Below are 24,293 nucleotides of genomic sequence, written 5' to 3' on the forward strand. Positions count from 1 at the left end.
TCATAAAAATAATAATTAAAGCCAGGCACAGTGGCTCATACCTGTAATCCCAGCACTTTGGGGGGCCAAGAGGGGTGGAGCACCTGAAGTCAGGAGTTGGAGACCTGCCTGGCCAACTTGGTGAAACCCCATCTCTACTAAAAATACAAAAATTAGCTGGGTGTGGTGGTGTGTGCCTGTAATCCCAGCTACTCAGGAGGCTGAGGCAGGAGAATTGCTTGAACACGGGAGGCGGAGGCTGCAGTGAGCCAAGATTCCCACCATTACACTCCAGCATGGGCAACAGAGTGAGACTCCATCTCAATAAATAAATAAATACACACATACATACATACATACATACATAAATCAATAATAATTTTAAAAGATTTACTGGCTCTGACCCTTGTGCTTTGATTAAAGGAAAGTGCACAATTCCCCTTTAACATCTTTTTAATTGTTTGTGGTTATCCATATAAGTTTGTCTTTTGAAATTTGCATAATTTTAAGAACTTTTTAGTTTAATTACACTTCTACTGCAGAAGTTCTTCCTTTTATAAAAATAGGCATTTTCATCCCTGTTTTTTTTTTCCCACCCAGCTTTTTTTGAGGCTGTCAAAAGCACAAGCTGCCATGTCAATGACAGGAAGATATGGGTGAAATGCCAGCCCTAATTAGAGACTTGATTGCTCTGTAATAACAAGGCCTATATTTGATTTGGACGGTTCTGGGTTGTCAGGTAAAATGAATTAAATATGTCTGCACTTTCATTTCAAAATGTGAAAAATGTGAATGTGCATTATTTATATTGTATTTCATGGCTATAATTAATTATGTGTCTGTGGAACTGATGTCCCCAAAGACAGTTGATTTTATGTTCAATCCGTATGTGCATTTGTAAAACTAATTTGTTCTCATTAAAATTTTTAAGGGTTTATTCGAGTTAAACTCAGGAGGCCTTTCTGGGTATAAAATTCACAAAATACAAAGCAAAAGTCTGATTTACTTTTTTTTGTTAGTAAACTATTCGATGCCTGAAACATTGTACTAGATATTATTGTACTGAATATGGTGGGCTATAAAAATAAAGAGAAGACGTACTTCTTTTTCAGATAGTGCTTTTAAACTTGTTTGGAAGATTTTGGTATAAAACAAATGAACACAATGCAATCTGAGCTTCTACCACTTAGTAAAAGAACATTGTGTTTTGTTAAAGAAATATTAAGCCTGTGTGATGAGTTGAACAGGTTTTCTTGTGAATATCCTATAGAAATATGGAAGATATTTTGCTTTCTAAAAAACTGAAATTTCTTCCAGTTTTAATTTTCAATATTTGCTAAATATATCAACCATTAATATTAAAATTTTCAAATATATTCTCTCAAGTACTATAAAGCATTTTTTCATATCAGTGACAGCAGTAGTTGATTTACCTTCAAGCAGATCCACAAATGAACTTCAATACTGAAAATAATTTGTGTATCTCAAGTTCACTATAATTAATTCTCTTCATTGTAGTTGGATATAATTGCAGTTATTAAAGCAATATTTACCAAAGAATTACTTTTCATCATTTTAATTTTTTTCTATGGTAATAAATCCCTAGGTGTTCCTAGTCATGCTATAATTAATTAATAGTTCAACGTGAATGTTGGGTAGTTCACAGACATATTAATTTCAATATTAAAAGTAATAATATTGGCATTAATGTTAATCAATGAATTTATAGAGAATATTTATGTCTGAAATAAAGAGATTGGCTTTCATATGCTCTGCATATTCCACTTCTTTGTTAGTATTCTTTTGTTAATTTTCAACATGATAATAATGGTAAGGACCAGATGATTCTTTGTTTTATTTTATCCAATTTCAGAGATGACTACCCTCAACAAGATGAAGCAATTATTTCTCTCTTTATTTCTTGTTTTCAGAGACCATTAAGCTTATTTTTTCCTCATTGGAAAACAAAGCAATTTTCTATTCAAGGTATTTCTGATTCTCAACAACTCATTTTCATTAGAAAATAAAGTTAGAATGTCCATGCAGTGCCGGTGTACAGAGAGGGGAGGTAGATCAATGGCGGAACACTTGGAAGCACCCCTGGCAAAGGAATAAGAACTTTTATGTAACCTGCAAAAGAGACCAAAGAAGCAGATGCTGGGTAGGAGGAGACCAGAAACCAAGAAAAAACATTGCAGACAAATATCGCTATCAAATGAAGGAAAGGGCCATTGAAAAGTAGAAACGTGCATTGAATTGCATAAAAGATATCAGTGCTAACTCTTATCAGAGTTATCACAGTGGTGTGATAATGTGATAAAGCTGGACCATCACAGTGAAGTCAACACAGGGATGGAGACAGCAAGGATAAAGTCTAATCTTTCATGAGAATTGAATTGCATTTATTGGCATGGAGCAGGTAGTACAGAAGTGGAAATTATTAGACTTCTTATTGTCAGTAGCATGTGGTTCTAGGTACAGCTGGAATTAGATGTCTTACTCTGGATTTTCTTTTATGTCACTTAGAGGCACACTATGATCTGAAGAATAATTTTAAAAATCTGCTCTTGCCACCAAGTTTAAGAAAAAGAAAAAAACAAAAAGGAAAATATCTGGACTCCATGTCTCTTTCTCTGAGGTTAATTTCAGGCATGTGAAGATTCTGGAATTTAATAAAATAGCTTTACTTACAAGCTGTTGATCTTTTCTTCCTCTGTTATGTCATCAGGATTTACTCAACTATATAAAAGTTTTCTACTTTTAAGCTTCAGTCTACATCCATGTAACCAATTAAATAACTTCTATTTACAAAACAATTTGAATACTGTATCTTAGAGTGGACATCAGTATATAAATGACTCCAAAATAAGTATTAAATATCTATAAATGATAAAGATAAAATTGTTATTTGATGAATCTAATCAATAGCTTTCAAAATGTAAATTATGCATTCTTACAGTGTATAATTGTCATTTTTAACAGACTTAAGTTTCATTCTAATTTTTAATTATATTATTTTTCAAACTTGTTAACTGACTGAAAAGTAGGAAAGTTTGTGACAAAGAAAGGAATTTGCAAGTTAAAACTAAAGGGTAGAATTTCGTTTTGGTTTTTTTTTTATATGTGGTTTATTATTTTTGGCATCATAAAACAGCCTACTATAAAAACAGTACATCTAATTTTCTTCTAACAAGAAACATTTTTTGTGGGTGATGAAAGTAAAGTGTTTTGACAATGCTAGATTTTTATTTTTTGAAGCAATCATAACTCAAGATGCAAGTGCTTTAACACTAAGTCCTCCTCTACTGTGACTGCCGTGTGACTGGCCCACTTGGGTAGACTGCACTGGCTCCCTGTCAACTTCATGTTAACTCTGCTCTCCCTCCTATGCCTTCCAAGGAATCCCATTCCAAAACCTGAATGAGCAATGAAAATTGAGATGCAGATTTAAGGAGCAGTTTTGCATCCCACACTGCAGTGTGCTGGAGTCAACTCATCCTGGTTTGCAAGAGCCAGTTGCGCACATCCATTCCCTGTTCTATGTTCAGTAATGGCAACATTGGTAACTCAAAATCAGCCATAGTGGTAATGTTTACACCTTGGAAACTGGCCATATTGCAAACCAGGACTTGCACCTTGTGGAATACAGACTAACCAGCCTACCACTACCACACACTGCAGTCCCCCAGTACACATGGCTGTCCTCTCCATTCTCATCCCTCTTTGCCAGCTACTTAATTTAACAATTCCCACAAGCATTTTCATACCCCACCAAACTATATCTACCTTCCCTCACAATCCCTATTTACCCACAATTCCTGTCTATAATAGATTTTATTTGTTTAGAGCACTTTTAGGTTTAGAACAAAATTCAGCAATAAGTACAGAGAGTTACCATGTACCTAACGTCTCCACATACAGACAGCCTCCCCCATGAGCAACGTCTTCCCCCAGAGAGTATGACCGTCAACACTAATGAACCTGCATTGACACAGAATCATATGGTTTGGATTTGCGTCCACACCCAAATCTAATGTCAAATTATAATTCTCCATTTTGGAGGTGGGGTCTGGTGCAGGTGATTCGATCATGGGGGCGGTTTCTCCTGAATGGTTTAGCACCCCCCTCCCCCTTGGTACTGTCCTCATGACAGTGATTTCCTTCTCAAAAGATCTGGTTGTTTAAAAGTGTGTCACCTACCTCCTCCCTCTCTCCCTCTTCCTGCTCCGGCCATGTAAGATGACTATTCCCACTTTGCCTTCTGCCATGATTGGAAGTTTCCTGAGGCCTCCTCAGAAGCCAAGCGGAATGCCAGCATCATGCTTCCTGTATAGCCTGTTGAATTGTGAGTCAATGAAGCCTCTTTCCTTTATAAATTACTCAGTATCAAGTATTTCTTTATAGCAATGTGAGAAAAGACTAATACACATCACTAATACCCAAAGCCCACAGTTTACATTTTGGTTCACTCTGGGTGTTATACATTCTATGGGTTTGAACATATATGTAATGACATGTATTCTCTATAATAGTATCATACAGAGTAAGTTTCACTAAAAACTACTAAAAGTCCCCTGTTTTCCACCTGTTCATCTCTTCCTTCCCTCAAACCCCTGTGAACCACTGGTCTTTTTACTGTCTCCATAGTTTTGACTTTTCCTACATGCCGTATAGTTGAAACCACACAGTACGTAGCATTTTCAGATTGACTTCTTTCATTTAGTAATACAAATTTAAGCTTCCTCTGTGATTCTTCATGTCTTGATAGATCATTTTGTTTTAGTACTGAATAATATTCTATTGGCTGAATATACCACACTTTATCCCCTTGCCTACTAAAGGACATTCTTGTTGTTTACAAGTTTGAGAATTATGAATCAGGTTTCTGTAAACATCCATGTGCAGGCTTTTGTATAGACATAGTTTTAACCTCCTTTGGGTAAATAACAAGAACTGTGATTACTGGATCTTGTGATAAGCCTATGTTTAGTTTCATGAGAAATGGTTGAACTGTCTTTCAAATTGGTGGTGCCATTTTGCATTCTCTCCAACAATGAAAGGGAGTTTCTGTTGCTCCACATCCTCACCAGCATTCAGTGTTCTGGACTTTGGCCATTTTAATGGGTGTGTTATGGTGTTTCATTGTCACCTCAATTTGCATTTCCTTGATGACACATGAGGAAATGCAAATTAAGGCCTCTTCTCACTTGTTTCTTTGCCATTTATGTGTCTTATTGAGTGAGATGTCTGTTCAGGTAATTGGCACAGTTTTTAACTGGGCTTTTGTTTTCTTGTTGTTGGGTTTAAGAGTTTTTTGTAATTTTTGGATACTACTCCATGATCAAATAGTACACATTGAAAGTAATGGCAAAAACTGAAATTACTTTTACAACAACCTAACACAATTTTTTGTAAATATTTTCTCCCAGTCTGTATGTTGTCTTTTCATTCTCTTGACAGTATCTCTACCAGGGTGGATATTTTTAATTTTAAGTAAGTCCAGTCATTAATTATCTCTTTCATAGATCATTTATTTGCTGCGGTATCTAAAACTCCTCACAACAAAACTTTATACCCTATTATACATATGCAGACTGTTTTCAGCAAATCCAGAATTTCTTCTATAGAAGCAATCTCTTTAGTTAAAAACGATTTTATATAAAAGTGATCATCTTTCTCCAGAATTGAGGCAAATCTTCCTGAAACCATATTCACTTTACTTCTAGTGCTTGAGCTTCATAAAACTAATGGTCCAATATTTCCCCCAGTCCGTATCTCTCATGCACACGCACACACATACACACACACTTTCTTTTTAATGAATTCATGGATATGATTCACTTTTTAACTCCTTCCAGCTCCTCTTTAAACACTTAGACACATGATAGCTGGCGAAAATGCAAGACTGGAGGTTAACACATACACACACACACACACGTTTGGTGGAATGAGGATTCTAGAAACACAGGTGAGACAGGCAAGATCTCCACCTTGGTCTTCTCATGAAGTATTAAGCACCTTCCAGACAGGGCCACCATCTAGATTCTGACCCCACACCCTGGGAGGAAGAGTGTCATCTGGGGCCAATCATTTCAGCATGTCCTTATTGGTTTCCTGAACTTCATTTGGGAGGCAAAGATGACTAGATGCCTTTGCTTTCTACCAGTGGATAAATGGGTGGATATTTCCAAATCACAAAGGCTTAGCCAGTGTTTGCTGTGTACGCTTGCCATAGGACCAAATCGGTATGCGTGGTCTCACTTAGACCCAGAGATGGAAAACCCATGTGGAGGATGATGAATTTCCTTGGTCTGCACTGATCCTTTGACCTCTAGAGTACTCCATGAGAGAGAGAAGGAGAAAGAGGGAAAGAAAGGAAAAACTGGAGAGAGAAAGGGGGGGGAGAGAGAGATTGATCTACATTTCTATTTTTTTAAGCCATGGTGTTTTTGAGTCTCTCTTTATGGCTGCTTTGGTTTTACCCTAACTAAAGACACCTTGCACATATGATATTTCTACAGGTTCAGCTATACATCGAAGTGTAATTACTGTAACTAAGCATATGTTTACTTATAATTTTGAAAAAATGGTCCCCTATAGATGGTACACAAAATACCACTGATGTGTAACAGAGGGCTGAAGAGTTTTGACACCTCAGCTTTCAAATGTTTAGGGGTAGTATAGACCAAAAGCTAATTTATGATGTTTTGTTAACTGGAAACTTAATACATGAAAAGCCCCGATGTATTCTCTTTATAAAAATTACACTAACATATAACAGAAATTATCAATTCCCAATTTTATGTTTAATTAATTTTAAACGTCTTGTAGGCATGTACAATCAGGTTTTACCATTACAGAGTGGTACGTACACAGTGTTTCTTAAATTTGACTGTACATCAGAATTGCCAGAATAACTTTCACAATGTAGGTGCCAAAGTGGGTCCTGGATACTTATCTTTTAAAGTATCATACGATATTTTGATGCATAAACAGATTTGAAAGACCCTGATAGAAGGAAATAGGTATGAGTTTAATGTCAGAAGACCTTTCTTGTACACAAAAATGTCCTTCTAACAACTATGTTTGACAATTTGAGGATAGGAACACTCCTCTGAACATTGGTTTCTACCTGTCAGATGGGAGTAAGATTAAGGATACTTAATTTATACCTTTATTATGATATTAAATGAGACAGTTTATGTGGAAGTACTTTAGAATCTAAATGTTTTTCAAAGATGTATAGCATTACTAGAGCCCTTTATGCCTAGAGCTGTAAAAACAAGGAATAATTTGTTAAACAACCGAATTTCATTTTCTGTAGAGTTAACAAAGTGAAGAAAATAATTCCCGGGAAAAGACTGATTTTCTGTCTATGTTTTGTATGACTTCCATAGACACGATCCTATTCGTATTTTCATTTTTTCCATATTGCTTCGTTGATCTCTTACGGTCAAGCTCATTTATTTCGTTTCTGTTTTATTCTGTCCTATTTTCTTTTTCACTGTGATTTCTGTCTTTACAATGCTTTCACTCCATATTTTTCTCTTCTCATTCCCCCCAAAAAAGTGTTCCAGTTTTATAAATTAGCTGCATTTATTTTAAAAAATCATAACTGAGAGGTACGTTTACAATCCATGAATATAATCTCAAACCAATTTACTCTTTCCTTATAGTAACTTAAGTGTTTTGATTATTTTACATATCAATTTTTCATGTTTCCACATTAGTATGGCAGTTAAAATTTTGGAAATATAAAAATATTTCTATGGAAAGGTGATTTTTAAAGGCTCCTTAAACTAAAAAGCTGATACTACCATATTGTATAAACAGGAAAATGTAATTTCAGTTAATAATATATGATACTCCACCTCAATTAATAAACAGATATAAACTTTACTTAAAAATAAATTCAAATATATAGTATTTTGTCATATGTAGAGATTTAATCATTGATCTAAATTAATTAAGTTGGAGGTGACTAATTCCCCAAATTTCTTTTATGTAAGTAATGTAGTCAAAGTAATAATTTATTCTAGTAACCAGGAAAACATAGTGTGGTGGGACGATTTTAGACCTATGTCAAAGCAAAATTGCACTGGACAAAGTTAAATGAGTAAGGAAAACTTTGTTCAGTGCTCTTGCAATAGAGGAGAGAAACTAGAATGCAGTCTGAAGTTAACCCCATTGAAACAAAAGGCAGAAAGAGTTTTTAAGTGTTGGGAAAACTACTGAAAAAGTGATGGAGGATACTAAGGAAGGTTAAACATAGTATGTGTTCAGAATGTTGAGTTATCCTGAGTTTGCAAATGTTTTTCTCTGGTGAATAGGGTAGCTGTGCTTGCTAAGTAGCACCCTCCAAAGTTAGGCTCCCACATTCCCACACAGACTGGGAGATAGTGGCTCTATTATCCATGATGATTACATTTGAAAGGGATGGTTTCCAAGTCCTTGAGAGAGACAGTTCTGGGTCATAAACCTGGCAAGCAGATTTTACAAAAATTTATATCTCAAAGGTGCAGAGGGTTTACAAATTTTCTAAAAGTAAATGCTCCAAGAAAAGAAAGGTCAGGGCTTAAAGTCAGGAACAAGCTTGTCTATGGTTTAGTCCATCTGAGGGCACTGTGGTAGCTACTACTTACAAGACGATGAACAAAACATAGGTGAACTCTGTCCCCATGGAATTTATTGTAAAACTATAAATAATACTCACCCAGCCTAAAACTTGAATAAGTTATTGTCTTCTTAGGCAGCTGCAAACTTTGAGGTCTTTACTCCACGATAAAGCTGAACAAACTGAAAAACAATTACTTTTCTTGGAACCCAATAGAATTGAGGTCACAGGGCAAACTACTACCTCAAAGTCTGGAGAGACAGGTGCATTGAGGGAGCACAAAGGAGATCTGCTTACCTGGAGCAGAAGCTGCTGGAGCTATTAACTGGCCAGAACACTGATGTGGTCATTCTGATGAACTGCTAAAAGTGGAGTGTGAATGAGCATGAGAGTGAGAAACTCCTAGGGATTGAAGTCTTGGGAGAACCCCACACTTTAGTGGGTTTTATTTGCCTCCAGAAACCCCTTGAGACTGTGACAGTAAAGAGCTGAGAGAGGGTCCTTTATGGCACTGGTAAGGGAGAGGAAGAACAATCACTGTGAACTGCACCCGGAGCATCCTTCAGAGCAGAGGCCTGCCCTCCAAGTGAAGTCTTGACCAGAGTATTGTCCCACTTGGGAGAAGGGCATTTATCCCACTCCAGCCTCTCTAGCCTTCCTGGCTCAACGAAGCAGGAAGTGGCCATACAAGAAGAAACACGTGGGGCGGTAACAGCCCAGAGACACTGGCCCACTAACGACTAAATTGGAAGATTATAGAACATCTTCCCTACCCCACTCCTTACCACCACACTCACAGGGCTCAGGGTCATCATAGGGCTGACAGCTCAAAGACTCGCAAGACTTCAAGCATAAATAATTAGGCAAGATAAGTCAACAGGGGATACAGAAACAAGGACCCCAGAGGAATCTGAAGACTCTGGCCCCTCCAGTTACAGAAAGAACAAGTGTAAGAAGTACAGCAGACTTCTCCCCAGAAACCATGCAAGCAGGCAGGGTGGACAGTAATAACAATGTTGAAAAATATACAAACAACTACAATTCTATTTCCAGTGTAAATTATTTTCAAAAAGTGAAACTGAAATAAACACGTTCTCACAGAGGAAGTGAAAGAATTTGTTTACAGACTTGCCCTGCGGAAAATCTTAAATATTCTTCAGGGAAAAGGAGAGTAATACAAGTCAGAAACTCAGATCTACATAAGGAAAGGAAGGGCATCCGGCAAAGAATAAATGTGGAGGAAATAGTCTTTCATTTTTTCTAGAATAAGAAAAAGAAAAAAATCTAGGTGACCCTGGATTTGGTAATAGGTTTTAGATACAGTGAGAAAAGTATGAACCTTGAAAGAAAAATAAGCTGGGCTTTATTAAAATTTTAAGAATCTGCTCTGTGAAAGATTCTGTTAAAAGAATAAAAAGACAAGTTGCAGATGGGAGAACATATTTACAAAACTTACATGTGGTAAAGGAGTTGGATCCCAAGTGAATAAAGATCTCTTAAAACTCAACAACAAGCAAACAAAACTAAGTTCTAAAAATGGTTAAAGATATAAACTGACATATCACCAAAGAAGATGAAAGATGCATCATCTATAATTAGAAAATTGATAAAACAACAATGAAAAATCTCTTTATACCAACTTCCATGGCTATAATCTAATACACTGAAAATAGCAATTGTTGGAGAGGACATACAACAACAGAAACTCTCATTCATTGCTAGGGGAATGCAAAATGGTACAGCCACTTTGGAAGACAATTTGAGAGTTTCATTTCAAGAAAAATACAGTCTTACCATAAGATTTAGCAATTGTGCTCCTAGATATTTATTGATTTGTAAACTATGTCCACACAAAAATGTTTATAACAACTTATCTATAATCACCAACAACTTGAAGAAAAAAGATGTTCATCAATAGGTAAAAGGATAAACCATCTGTGGTACATCATGCAATGAAATACGATTCAATGACAAAAAGAAATGAGCTGCCAAGTCACAGCAGACATAAATGAATCTCAAATATGTATTGTTGAGTGAAAGAAGCCAGTCTGGGAAAGCTAAATACATTATGATTGCAATTATATTACATTTTTGAAAATGCAAAATGTCATATATGATAAATGGTAAAAACATAGATGCCATTACTTTGGGAATACTGGAGGGAGTTGAATAGGTAAATCAGAGAAGATGTTTATGGGGTGAAACTACTCTGTATGATACTATAATGGTGGATAAATGACACTATGCATTTATCAAAACTCACAGAATTTTATAGCACAAAGCGCCAGTATTAATCTACAAACAAAAAAATTATTGTTTAGGAGTTTAGGGGAATCCCAGGATGGAATGTAGACTACAGCAAAATAATCTAACTGTATTACAAATATATGAAACAACCTCACTGAAGAGGACGAAGAAAGATGCTGACCTAACTAACTTTGTAAATAAGTGGATATGTAACACTCAAGGAAATAGAGACTGCAGGCAAGCAATCGAGTTGATTTCATAGTGCTGCCTCTGAAAAGGGTGTGGATTAACATTTCTAATACCGTGGTGGGAGCCAGGTTTCTCACTATTGAAGTGGATAAGCAAGGGGAGCAGGTTACAATGGTCCATGTGGCAGTGGATTAGAGTTGGAGATATTAGTATGAACTCATATGTAACTTGATATAGATGAAGATGATTACATATGGACATGTGTTTCTACTTGCGTGTGCATATACCAGTTAGTATAAACACACCTGTCTCCTTGCTCTGTCCGTTGAGAAGACCTGGAAGCAATGACAGCCAGTAGCAATCAGCACACTGAATTCCCAGATTTGGGCTTCTAATACTGTTCTTCAATAAGTGAAAACAGGGCTCTTTGGAGAAATGGCTAATTCAAGAACTGGGCAAGGGGTATACAAGATGAGTGATATGGTTTGGCTCAAATGTCATCTTGAATTGTAGCTCCCATAATTCCCTGGTGTCAGTAGAGGAACCTGGTGGGAGGTAATTGAATCATGGGGGCGGTTCTTTCCTGTACTGTTCTCGTGATAGTGAATAAGTCTCATGAGATCTCATGGTTTTACAGATGGGAGTTCCCCTGCACAAGCTCTCTTGCCCATCACCATGTAAGATGTGCCTTTGCTGTTCCTTCATCTTCTGCCATGATTGTGAGGCCTCCCCCACCATGTGCAACTGAGTCTGTTAAACCTCTTTTTACTTATAAATCACCCAGTCTCAGGTATGTCTTTATTAGCAACATGAAAACACACAAATATAATGAACTTGGAGCATCTTGTAGTGCTAGAAAATAAGGAAGTGATGAAAAAAGTGATGTGGGCATGTCAAAGGAATGGAGGGGTTAGCTGCAAGAGCTTCCAGTGGCCAAAGTTGAATTTGGCAACATACTAAAGCACTGAATTATATTGAATTATAACCCAAAATATAAAATAAATATCCATAGGGCCATACGGAAATAAATGATAGAATAAATGGATAAATGAGGAAAACAGACAAATATCTTAGGCAGAATTCTAAATAATTTATGTAAAAACTCTGCCCTCAAGGAGGTGGAAAATAACTCACCATTCCCTAAGTGAGGGCTCCACATGGGAACTTTCTTTCAAAAAGCACAGAACAGAAAGGAGGAAAACAACAAATAGCTTCACAGTGGAGACAAAACTATCTCTGACTGGTGATACAGATGAACAATAATATGATAATTTATGGTGACCATCTATACCACTCAAAATGTAATGAAAATGCACATCAACAAAATAAAAATAAGAAAAGAAAAAAAATTGATCATACAAGTTGTGCAGAAAAGTTAATTAATGGGATTCTATATAATCTAATACTTATTCTTGATGAAACCTCTAAGCCGGGTAGGAATGGAGGGGAATTACCCCAACTTGATAAAGAATGTCTACAAAATCCTACAGCTAAAATTATACATACTTAAGAAAGACTAAGAATTAAGGACATGGAGATTGAGTAGAAAGAAAGAAATCTCTATGCACATAGGACGTGATTATCTATGTCAAAAATTCCAAGATATCTATACAAAATAAAATCCTAGAACTAAGGGAGTTCAACAAGGTTGCAGATACAAGACAAGAAACAAAAATCAATCACATTTTTATATACTCACCATAAACATGTGAAAATAAAAATTAAAGAGACACCACTTGCAACCACCCCCCAAAAATGCACACTTTCTGTGCTACCTAAGTACACACTAATACATATGCAGAATCTGTATGATGAAAATTATAAGTTGACGAAAGAGATTAAGTAACACATAAATGGAAAGACACACTGTGTTCCTGGATTAGATGACTCCCCATGGCAAGGTTGTTCATTTTTTCTAAAGTGATCAACACGGTAAAGATGTTAATTTTTCCCCAAAAGGATCTATAGTATTAATAAAATTCCTGTCAAAAATTCCAGTAAGGTATTGTGTGAATATAGATAAACTTATACCACAGAAAAGCTAAAATGATCTTGGAAAAGAAGAATAAAGTAACAAAAACCATTCTCCACTATCTCAAGAACTACTAAAGCTACAGTAATCAAGACAGTGTGGCATGAAGTATGTCACTGGATGAGGGGCACACCTATAGATCAACAGAATGGAGAGAAGAACCCAGAAATAGACTGAAAAACATAGGCTCAGCTGATTTTTGACAAAGGTGCAAATGCAATTCCCTGGAGGAAGGAGAGTTTTTCGGCAAAGTGTGCTGCAGCAATTGGAAATTCAAAGGCTAAAAACAAAAAACAAAACAAAACAAAAGAACCTCAATAAAAAATTCACATTATACAAAAAAGAATTCAAATTGGACAATCAAAGTAAATATAAAACATAAAACTATAAAGCTTTTGGGGAAAAGACATGGAACATTTTTGAGATATAGGGCAAGATAAAGAGTTCACACGCTTGACACGAAAAGCAAGAGCCATAAAAGGAATAATTAACAAATTGTTCTTCACACTTTGACAAACTGGATTTGTCTGTTTGTGAAAGTTCATGTGAATAGAGTGGAAGGAGAAGCTATAAATAAGGAAAAATGACTTGTAATTATTATTTCAAATTAATTATGCATCATATAGAGAACTAGTATCTGAAGAATATAAATAACTCTCAAAACTCAAAAGCAAAAATCAATTAATTCAATTATAAAATGGGCAAGAGCCATGAACAGACGTTTTACTAAAGAGAATCTACACATGACAAATAAACATATGAAAAGATGTTAAACATTCTTAGCTATCAGGGAAATGCAAATTAATACCACAGTGAAATATTATTGAACACTTATCAGAATGGCTAAATTAAGAAAACAATTGTAGCAACACCAAATGCTGGTAAGAAGAAGAAACTGGATCTCTCATACATTACTGGTGAGAATGTAAAATGGTTTGGCCACTTGGGAAAATAATTTGACAGTTTCTTAAAAATCTAAACACATAATGACCACACCATCCAGCGCAATTACACTCATAGGCATTTACCCTATAAATTAAAATGTATATTTACACAACTACCCCTACAAAAATGTTAATAGCAGCTTTATTTATAATAACTCCAAACTGGAATCAGCCCAGATGTCCTTCATCAGATGAATGGTTAAACAGTTTGTGTTACATACATGTCATGGAATATTATTGAGCAATAAAAAGAAATAAATTATAGATGCTTAAAACAATTTAGATGCATCTCTAGGTAATCATGCTGAGTAAAACAATCCAATCCCAAAAGGTTGCATTCTGTATGATTTCATTAATATGACATTTTTGACAAAATTTTAGAAATGGTGGTAAAATAGTGGTTGCTAGGGGTTTGGGACTGGATGTGGAGAGGTGGGTGTGCTTATACAAGGGCAACATAAGGGATATTCATGGTGACAGAATGTTTAATTCAGATTGTGGAGGTGGATACATAAACATATACACGTGATAAGATCAAATGAAACTAAACAAACACACACACACTCACACACAGCATGAGTACAAGTAAAACTGGAGAAATCTGAATAAGATTGGTGAATTGTATCCATCTCAATATCTTAGTTGTGATACTATAGTTTTTACAAAATGTTAATACAGGGCAAATTAGGTAAAATGCACATAGGATCTCTTTTGCATGATTTCTTAAAACTGCACATAAATCTATAATTACCTCCACAAAATTTTTAATTAAAAATGTTGAATTCCTTCTAATCTTTGAACACATAGAAAAGCTGTCTTGTTTGCATTTTCCATCAAAGTCTAGGCATTTCGTGCCCACAACATCACGATGGGGACTATTACCTATGTTCTGAGCCCTCAAAATACAGAAAAAGGGCTTTGCCACTTACAAATAGCTACTGCATAGGGCCCATTCTGCTGCTGCTGTGAAACCTGGAGATTTCAAATTGTTTGTAATATTTTCAAGGGTGCTTTTTTTTTTTTTTTTTTGGTATTTGGATCTAAACCAGAATAATATCACTATTCTCTCCGGAGATTGTATTTGAAACAGTCTCTAGCCAAAATCACTACTGCAGCTTCTACAAAACAGCTGACTTTGGCTTGAAATCAGGGTTTCCACTGCATTATTTTTCTCAGGATAATGCTGAGTACGCCTACGATATCTCTCTTCACTAATCTGGCCATGGGTACTCAGATTTTCTTAACCCTTTGTAATGCTCTTACAAATCCTGCATGTCTACAATGGACCACAGCTAAAAGTTCTTCATGTGCCCACATTTTAAACTTCAATTTTTGTTTTCATTACATTTAGTTTCTTGACCATCCTATAAGTCAAGGGGAATGGCTTTCAAAATATTTCTATCCCCCCTTGGCTACTTACTTACTACCTTGCCCTGGTAGTAACTTAAGCTTGTTACACATCTTTTTCATTTCAGAGGGCTCTTAGGTAAAATGTGTCACTTAATTCTTAGTAAACCTTGTCAGGTAGATGTTTTTACCCCTTATTTCTAGGTACGGAAGTAGAAATTCTGAATAATTCCCTAAGCTAGTAAGTAAGGAAGCATGACTTGAATTCCAGGCGTTCTGGTTCTAAGTGGAAAGTCCTCCCTATGACAATCAGGGTTGCCTGAGTGAAATGCAAACTGCCCTAGTGCATAGGTGGAAGCCAGTGCTTAGGGCCTCCTCCCACGGCCTCTATGCCCATTCAAGCTCTTCGTTACACATACAACAGTCCAGGATGGCTAAAAGACTTCAGTGAAGAGCACAAAGTTTTCTCAAGCTTTATTTCGTTACTGGCATATGGATCTTGGAAAACATTTCCTAAAAGCAGTATTTTAAGATTATACTTCCTGAGCTATTAACAAATAGGATAATTAGTTCTAAAACTGCTTACTCAAGGTGAGACAAGAATGTCCAAACTTAATAGAACCCTGCCTGAATGCCTGCTTGTAGAATAGATGAACAAATGAATGAGCCTATGAAGACTGTAATTGTGTGATGGAGAATGCCACATTAAGTAATTTTAAAGCAAACTTATTTAAAGGTAAGATCGAGAAAAATTACGCTAACTGCTTTGAATACTGTGTGTTTGACAATGTGGATTTTCTTCATCTGTTTAATCTTTTAACAGTTTACACCTTTGTTGCAGTTACATGTGTTTTCTTACTCAGGCACTTGACTGCATGTGCTGATAATGTCTTTCTGGAGAAAGAGGGTCAATTGCATTCTTCTTTGTGGATGAACTAAATCAGCCATATACGCATGTTTGTAAGAACCAGGGTGCTGAATGTTTCTTTCTGCCTATCCCCAATTGCCGGTATCCTGGATAGAACAGGCTTCAGTGAAAAGAACCTGGAGTCTGAAGAAGCACAACACTAGTGTGTTTTCATCACCGTGTTTTAAATATAAGGTGAAGTATGCACTTTGTCCTTTCGTTTCTTGAGGTGTGCCTCAGTCTCTTATTGAGTGTGTAGGGGAGAAACGATTTCTTTCCTCGTTCCATCATGAGGTTCATGGTGAAAACACCTACAACAATTGAGAGATTAATAACAAAAAAAGCAGACAGATTCTTATGTCATAAAATTTTTATGTGAAATGAGAGACTTCCCAAGGAAATGAAGACCCAAAGAAACAGAGAAGACTGTGTATTTTTCTACCAAGTGTGATGAAGAAGTGGATAACTGTGAAAAAGTATGATTAGAGCAGAGGTATGGTCTAACGGTAATAAGCTGGGGGGATCTTAGCAAGGCCTACTTGTTTAGACTTTTCTCTATAGCCCTGTGTCTACAGAGATAGGGAAAAGAGAGACAAAGGCTTTCCTTTTGCGATGTGTAAGTATATAAATGTGTACAAAATTGGTATCTTTGTGATGTTGAGTGTTAAAATATGTTAGTTGGATATAATTCTCCTTTTCATTTTTTGTTCTTTAATATACAGTCATGCATCATTTCATGACAGGAATAGATGCTGAGAAATGTATTGTTAGGCAATTTCATCATTGTGTGAATATCAAAGAGAGTGCTTACTTACACAAGCCTAGGTGGTATAGCCTCCTACACACCTAGGCTGTATGGTATAGGCTATGGCTCCCAGGCTGTAAACCTGCGCAGCATGTTACTGAGTACTGTAGGCAACTGGAACACAAATCACTAGGCCATAGCAATTCTTCAGCTCCATTATAATCTTATGGGACTACCATTGTAATATGAGGTCCATCATCGACTAAAATGTAGTTATGTGGTGCATGACTGCATTTTATTAAAATTTCAACATTTTCCTCATAAAATTTTTGTATATTTTAAGATTGATTTTTAGGAAATTAATAACTGATATTGACTGTAATTGGTATCTTTTAAATTACATTTTCTTATTACTTATGTGTAGGTTTTACATACTGATTTTGATTCCAATTTATAGCTTCACTCATTGCTTTCAATATCCATTATATGTAAATAACAATGATTTTAATTTTGTTTGTCAAATATTTATACTTTTTTTTCTTGCCTCAATGCACTGGCAAGCACCTTGTGACTAGAACTGCTATTAAAGCAATTCGTGACTTGTTCCTGACTGTAATTATTTAATCACTGAGCTTGATAATTGCTGTATAATCACCTTCAGAAAGTCAATTTTCCCCAGTTTTCTGTACATTTTTATCATGGATGGACATTGAATTGTCTCAATAATTTTTCTGTATCTAATGAGATGATCATAGAATTTAACTCCTTTTATATATTCATGTAGTAGAATTCACTAATTGATTTTCTATTAATTCTTCTATTAAACATCTCCTACTGAGACTGGGCGTGGTGGCTCATGCCTGTAATCCCAGCACTTTGGGAAGCTGAGGTGGGCAGATCACCTGAGATCGGGTGTTTGAGACTAACCTGGCCAACATGGTGAAACTCTACTCTACTAAAATACAAAATACAAAAATAGTCTACTAAAAATACAAAAATTAACTGGATGTGGTGGCATGCACCTATAATCTCAACTACTCAGCAGGCTGAGGCAGGAGAATCACTTGAACCCAGGAGGTGGAGGTTGCAGTGAGCTGAGATTGTGCCATGGCACTCCAGCCTGGGCAACAGAGTGAGACTCCATCTCAAAATAATAATAATAATAAATAAAAATAAATAAATAAACATCTCCTACTGTATTATCCTCTTGGTCATTGCTGGACTTGCTTTGTAACTTTGTTTCTGGTTTTGTATCTATGATCACAATGGAGGTTGTACTGTACTGAGCTTGTCAGTGTCAGTATGATAAACTTACACTGAACACATTCTCTTTCTACACCTTAAAATCCTTTATGGAAGATGCATTGAGTTCTTTGATGGAACTTTCTGTAATCTGGGCCTGGTGGTTTCTTTGGAGAAAGACTTGACCTATTGATAAAATTTCAAATGTGATTATGGAAATATACAGCTGTTCTAATTCTTCTTGAGTCTTTATTTTTCTTCTTCTTCCTTCTTCCTTCCTTCTTTCTTCTTTCTTCCCTCTTCCTCCTCCTTCTTCTTCTTTTTTTTTTTTTTTTCCAGCATTCCTGATAAGACTGAAGAGTCTTTATTTTTCAACTCTCTACTCTGTGCCCTGGTTCAAGGCAGACCATTGCTCTAACATTCTCTTCACAGTCAAGACTACCCCTTTGTGAGCTTAGGTTTGTTTGCAGAGAGGTCTTCTATTTTACCCCCAACACTGAGCAAGCCTGGGCTTGTCTCCTGACTTTCCAAGCCTACAGGCTGCCAAACCAAAGTTTCAATGTGTCCCAGTCCGTAAATATTTTCAAGGGAAAAATTAGTTTCCTTGCTGTGCTTTTTTCTATGAAGTCATACTTTCATTTTGTTTTGGCCTTCTGATACATATTCTTTAATTTTGTTGATAAGAGGTGAAAAGCATTTACATACATTTTTCATTTTATCCAACATTTTTAGTTGTTTTTAGCCATGGGATAGTCAAGGTATCTAGACATTCATAACTCCAGAGATGACGGCTCATTTTCATTCTCAATTATATGATTTGTTAAATTCTTAATGTGCTTCAGGACCTACTTTTCTAATTTTTATTTCTTCAATTATTCCTTTTTTCTGGACAATAACTTAGCCATTTCTAACACTATCCTAATATGCCAGCAACTCTTATTTCGTTGTGTTTTCGATACATGTAGAGCAATGACATTAATTATAAAAATATTGAGATTTTTCTTCATGGCAGATGTGTTACCAGAAAGGGGTCCCAATCTAGACCCTAAGGGAGGGTTCTTGGATCTTGCACAAGAAAGAATTCAGGACAAATCTACCGAGTAAAGTGAAAGCAAGTTTATTAAGAAAGTAAAGGAATAAAAGAAAGCCTACTCCATAGACAGAGCATGGTGTTCCCAGAAGCAAAAGAAGGAACATATCCACCTTGGGTACAATGCTCATTTATACACAAGATATCAAAGCAAAAAAATCATGGGCGAGATGTGCTCTGCTACAAGGGCTTGTGATGAAGGACTGTTAATCCTTGCATAACTACTCTCTTCCACAAGAATCTATATTATTATCTTTAAGGCAAAACTTAAACTAAGAATGTTCTTGTTCTTAAGATATTGGGACATCAGGACATTTTCTGGGTCTGTTATCTCCTGGGTCTGTTAATCCTGGTGTTGGCGGCAGCAAATCCATATGGGTCTGCAGCAACCTCAATTCTTGCCTTCTCAGAAGAAAGAATTCAGCTGAGGGGCATAAGGCAGAGTGAGAGGCAAGTTTTAGAGAAGGAGTAAATGTTTATTGAAAAGCACTAGAGCAGGAATGAAACGAAGTAAAGTGCACTTGGAAGAGGGCTGAGTGGGCGACTTGGGAGAACAAGTGCACTGTTGGAACTTGGGGTTTATATGTTGGCATGCTTCCAGGGTGTTGCCTCCCTTCTTCCCTTAGTCGTCCCTCGGGATGGGCTGTCTGCATGCGCGTGGGCCTGCCAGCACCTGGGAGGGGTTCTGAGTCCCTTCACCCCTTAGTCTTCCCTCGGCGTGGGCTGTCTGCATGCGCCTGGGCCTGCCAGCAGCTGGGAGGGACAGCATGGGCAGTGTGTTTACTGAAGTTGTACGCATACTCATTTGAGGCGTTCTTCCCCTACAGGTTAAGTGTTCCTAGAAGGTCATACACCAGTTAAACTCCACCATTTTGCCTCAGTGCACATGCGTAAGCCCACTCGCCCAACTCCTGGGATGTTATTGGGAGGCCGATCAGTAGTTTCAGGTGTTTTTATCTATTGAGAGATGGGCTTTCTCTGGCACCGGCTCTGACCAATTATTACTTTAGCGAGAAAGTTTAACAACTGCCTGACCGTCACCAGATGGTTGCCTGATATTCCTGGTGTGGGGAGGGGGAAGCTCTCGTGCCCTGCTCATGTCTGACTAGCTACCCACTGTAACACCGGGTCGGTTCTGTAAACATACTAACTTGTTCCGGTGACTGCAATTATCCTGTGACTAAGAATGCCTAATTTCCTGGCAATGCAGCACAGCAGCTCCCAGGCTCATCTGACCAAGCCCCTATTCAAGATGGAGACGCCCTTGGTTCAGACGCCTCTGACAGATGCTCGCAGATGATATGAAGGGTAAGTGTCATAAAATGTGGAGTGAGCTTCTAAGGAGGGATGGCCTGGGCTGTAGTGGCGAAGTCTCCAGGCAGATGACTTCATAGCTACAGAAAAGAATTTTAAAAATGTCTTAAAGGGGAATGTTTAAATATAGCCTATTAGCCTGCTCACATGTAACTTATTTCTGTCAATCAGATTAAATCTTTATTTCAAACATTTTCATTATTCCTATTCTAGAGTAAATCTCTAAATGCATTTTCAGCCACACTGTCATTTCTCATCAGCTCAACCTAATACCACAAGTATAATCCGAAATAATTTTAGGTATGTAGACATTTAAAGAAAATGTTCCTATTTGACATTTGATTTTGTTCCACATAACTTGGTTACAGGCAGATATAAAGGAGGCAACTGTGGTGGAAAGAAATGAGCAGGAAGCTCTGCATGGGGAGACCTGGGGTTTGATGCTCTCACTCACTGAAGTTCCTGGGGAAAGACGCTATCCTCAGTTTCCTCGTGTACTGAGTAGAGTCAACAATACATTTCCTCCCACAGTTTTGATTAGAATAAATATTATCAGAATGTGATGCTAAAACGACGCTTTTACATTTCAAATCTGTTCATTTCACTCTCCTGTTTAAAATCTTTCAACCTCTTGCCGTTTTATATGCAATAAAATTTAACACCCTTATTAGCTGCATACATAACCTGGTTCCTTTCCAGCCCCTTTATTTCTTGACTCTCCTCACTGCCCCCTCCAGCTGCTCAGCAAGGCTCCTGCCACACTGACCTCCTCTGGGACTCCAGACAATGGGCTCCTGCCCGTGTCATCTTAACTCCTATTTTTCCTTCTGCCGGGATGCTTTTCTCCTTGTCTTCCTGTCTCTGAGGTCCCAGCTCAGACACTGCCCATGAGAGAGTCTTTGCTCGCCCTGTCTGATGGAGCGCCCCCACCCGGTGCCCCAAGGTGTTGATTCTAGCCTTTATTATTATTATTTTGAATAAAACATGGGGTTTATTTGGGGAAACTTACATACAGTGATGGCCCAGGGACAGCAAGCTGGAGAGAAGAATGATGAATGCTTATAAAAAGCATGCAGTTTATATAGCACCCTCACGTGGCACCCTCCCCTCAGCAACCTCCACGTGGCAACCCTAATTTCTTGAGTTATCTCTGTCAGGTACATCGACTACACAGTGTTGCTATTTTTTAAGAGAAATTATCTATATGTAGATATTAGAATCGATTCGAGCCTCCGAGGCTGTGGCTGCATGGTCCAAAGAGCTCCTCACAGGGTCACTTTCTGACCGAGCCCTGCTAGAGTGTAAGCACCTGAGGGCGAGGCTCTGGCTTCCCCTGTGGAGCACCGAACAGCTCACAGCACCTGCCAGGCATTAGTTGCTGCGTTTTGAATAAATGAATAGCTGTTTGACTATGAATGCATACTGAAAACTGTAACGTGTTGTTCAAACACATGGCATTTTGACTACATGTTTTATAGTCTGTTTTTTACATAGCCTGAGATTGTCAGAAAAGTCAGGTTGTATCGTCATTCAGATCCAAGGTTTGATGCTCCATGGGGCAGAGACCCTGCAACACCAAGGCACAGTGCCGACAGCAACGCCAGCGACAGCCCAGTCTGCTCCTCGTGGCACTGCTTGAAAGCACATCTTGAAAGCCGGCCCTCAGCATGGACAGATGAGCACTTCCAGCTGCTGTTTTTAGCATATTTTCTAAATAGAAGCAATTTAACCACCAGTGCCTTCCGGGTTTGCTGGAATCCTAAATTCAAATGTGCATTTTAGGAAGGGATACCGAGACAATGTCTGTGTGACAGCACACAGGCAAAATTTCAACTCTGTCAAGCACAGAGACCCAGTGACAGACAACCAAGGAATGTGTTATCAGAGGTAAAGCTCTTCTTTGTGGAATAATGTCAACAGTAGATGCTTTGATCACACATTAAAATTCGATAGCACTTTTCATGAGTGTTACAAACTCCATTTAGCATAGTTCTTTGCATTTCTTGCCATAATTGTACTAAGGCACGTTCCTCACTCATGTAATAAGCACTGTACTATTACCAAATAACCATGGCGCACTTGACCATTTAAAGAAGTCTCCAGTATATTGTCTCCCTGTGGAGACATGCTTGACATGGTTGTCTGGTTATAGAGTGCTTATTACATTGTGCATTCATAGCCAAACAGCTATTCATTTATTCAAAATATACTGCCTGGCAGGCACTGTGAACTTTTCAAGACTTCTCTAAAACAGTGGGGTCAAGTCTATGATGGGACTGCTAGCTAAAGGTGTCAGGTTATACCACACTCTCAGCAGAACCAAAATGACTTAGCTTTGTGAAAGGAAAATAAAAACTCAGGACCTCAACTCACTATGCCAAAAGGAAAAAATTAAGCTGAAAGCTAAGTCATGCAAGAAACTGCTTTTTCCTTTGTTCCCAAGCAGACAACAGGTTAAGTATCTATTCAACGTTCATTTTATCTCATGTAAAGTGTCAATTTTACGGAGTACAAGAGGAGTTGTAATTGACCAGTTCCCTACCTGCTTCTTTTCTCTTGCCACACGTGGACCACCATGCCCTCCCATCTTCGCCTCTAGCCCACTTTTCCCCTTTGGATAATGAAGCCCTCAAACTCATCTTTGGAGAAAGGCACAGACCAGACTGCTGTTTCTGTGATTCCAGACCAGACTGTTTCTGTGATTCCATGGGTTTTTCCATGTTTTTTTTTTTTTTTTTTTTTTTTTTGTCTCTTCCATGCACGTCCTTAACCTTGGAAAAATAAACTTGTGAATTGATTGAGACCTGTCTCAGACACTTTTTGGTTTACAATGTGTTTGGGTGCTCAGACTAGTGACTAGTGAGCGTTTTGTTCCATGCGTCACATGACCAATGGATGGAATCCCTCATCAGCAGAAACCATCTCAGTGTGCTTCCAGAAACTGTTGCACGGTTCCACTTATCACAAACCCAGTGCCTCCGGATCCTGCTCTACTTGCCCCAAATTCTGTTGTTTATCATGGATTGGTTCTTCCCATATTTATCTTCCCTCCATCAGAGCTTCTAGTACATAATTATGATGGATAAAGAGTAAGAACACTTTTATGTACCTTCGGATTCTATTTTAAAACCTTTGACCCTTGATAAGAAATTGACTTTGCCCACAAAGGTTGTCTCCTGTTACTAAATATTTCTCCAGAGGAGGAAAACACATGGACTAGCAGGGAAAAGGGGATGCCTGCCTATGTGGGTAAATCAGTTGAATCCACGTGGGGTGCATGGAATGATAGGCATGTAAACCGGAACACATGGACATCTTCGAACACAGCTGATGGAAGCCCCCTCCTGCTCCACTCCCATCATCTTCCTCACACATCCTCACGCTCTGTCCCGTGTACGCAAAGTTCTGCTGCTCCATGAAGCCCTTCTACAATGTTCCATCCTGCAATGCCAGCCTTGTCTAGGTTTTTCACAGCCCTGAAGAACTTGATTTTGAATGGTATTTGAGAACATTTCAGTTAACTTTTCTTACGAGGTAGAAGACGTCTCTGCCATAAACCTGTCAGCTGGGTTTTCTTGTCTCTGCATGAACATGTCCAGAAATAGAGGGTTTGTGTCATTCATTTTTCTGAAATACTCCTTTT

This window comes from Trachypithecus francoisi, unplaced genomic scaffold (assembly GCF_009764315.1).
Source record: "Trachypithecus francoisi isolate TF-2019V2 unplaced genomic scaffold, Tfra_2.0 Contig01474, whole genome shotgun sequence".
NCBI classification, from domain to species: domain Eukaryota; kingdom Metazoa; phylum Chordata; class Mammalia; order Primates; family Cercopithecidae; genus Trachypithecus; species Trachypithecus francoisi.